Source organism: Pteropus alecto, unplaced genomic scaffold, assembly GCF_000325575.1.
Source record: "Pteropus alecto unplaced genomic scaffold, ASM32557v1 scaffold134, whole genome shotgun sequence".
NCBI classification, from domain to species: domain Eukaryota; kingdom Metazoa; phylum Chordata; class Mammalia; order Chiroptera; family Pteropodidae; genus Pteropus; species Pteropus alecto.
In genome coordinates, this window is record NW_006436283.1 from 12523235 (window position 1) to 12524748 (window position 1514).

General features: G+C 62.3%; 1 protein-coding gene across 1 annotated transcript in view; it reads left to right on the forward strand.

Annotated features, from left to right (window-relative positions):
- The first annotated feature begins 1373 nt into the window (after window positions 1–1373).
- The window catches only part of LIMD2 (LIM domain containing 2), a 2950-nt gene continuing 2809 nt past the window's right edge, over window positions 1374–1514 (forward strand). The window contains exon 1 of the mRNA XM_006912323.3: window positions 1374–1392. The gene's annotated coding sequence lies outside the window, so the exon portion shown is untranslated. The remainder of the gene's footprint in view (window positions 1393–1514) is intronic.

Below are 1514 nucleotides of genomic sequence, written 5' to 3' on the forward strand. Positions count from 1 at the left end.
TTGAGAATCTGATGACAGGTGTGGAAACTTTGCCAGAAAAGATGCAAATGAACAGTTTTAGAAGTTTCTCACATAAACCCCTTCCAGGGAGTCCTCAGGCCTGCAGCTCACCCAAACACAAACCTTCCTCTAGAGAGGAGCAGGAGGCTGAGAAAAGTGAAGCTCAGCATGGATACACTGAGAGCCAAGGGAACAGCTGGGGGCTGGGGAAGCCTGCCACCTTCCTCCCTCCCCTACCAGGCGCCTGAGCTGCTCTGCGCTCTGATAAACATGTGGGCCGGCTCTGGAGACACTAGTTCTATTCCTGCCACAGTGTGGGAACAAGCTATGTTTAGGGCTGCACTTTGTGAAACAGCTTCCAGCTTGTCAGGCTGAGCCCTGCAGTCCCTGGACCCAGTAGGCCCGCAGCCTCCCAGCAGAGGTTCCTCCAGGAGCAGTGCCCCCCATAACCACCCCCCAGGAGTTGAGTCTCTCTATCTGATCACAAATGATGGTCACTTGCCACCTGTGTGCCTCAGATCTGTTGTACTGTGGGCAGCTGGTTTGGCCAGAGGGGCAGGAGATGGGGTCAGGAGGCCCGGCTTCTCATCTCACTGTGCCAGCTGTTACTTGGAACAAGGCACTTCAAATCTTCAGGCCTCCTCCCTTGTGTTTAATGGTTTGGGTGCTTGTCTGAAGGATGGAAATCGCTTTCCCTGAAGGGGGTGCCTCCATGGTCAGGGGTGACTAATCCCACAAAATCCAGCCACAGAAACGTTTTAGGACAGCTCTGGGGACACCACAGGTAGTAGCTTCTCGAGCCCCATGTCTTGGTGGTCGCAGAAAGCGCTAAGGGATGGTGGTCCCTGCAGACCCTCATGCAGGCCCGCCCAGACCTGGGCGACCGCAGGTGACTAACACGGGGGCCCTGGGGCCCTTCCTGAGGCACCCGCCGGGCCCGCGTTCAGAAGTGGTGGGAACGCGTGCCTGGCCGCAGCTGCCATCTTCCGCAGCGGCCCTGCGGGGCTGCCCCTGGCGGCGGGAGGACTCCGTGGCCCGAGGGGGCGTGGGAGCCGAGCCTGGACCGTGGGCGGGCCTCCGGGGCCGTCCCCACGGGATTCATCAGGCTGCAGGGCCCACGGAGCGCCGGGCGAGGACTGTCAAGCCTGCGCCCTCGAGTGCCAACCAGGGGAAACCGAGGCACCGAAAAGCACAGGCGCAGCTCGGTTCTTTGCCGCCACAGGGGCCAAGCCGGAAGCTCCATTTGTCCCGCGACCCAGGGAATCTCAACTTGAACTCGTCCCCTCCCTAAATATGCAAAGTGGGGACCTCCGGCTCCCGCCCCTGCCCCCGTCTGGAGCTGGCAGACGGGACGGCGAGTTTCGCAAGGCCGGCGAGCGCGGAGCCGGAGGGGTAGTGCGGGGCGCCGGGAGCGCGGGGTCGGAGTGGGGGACAGACAAAGGCGGGGACAGCGAGCGAGGGAAAGACAAAGCGCACAGGGGGTCGGCGGCGGCGGCGGGGCCCCGGAGGCGGCT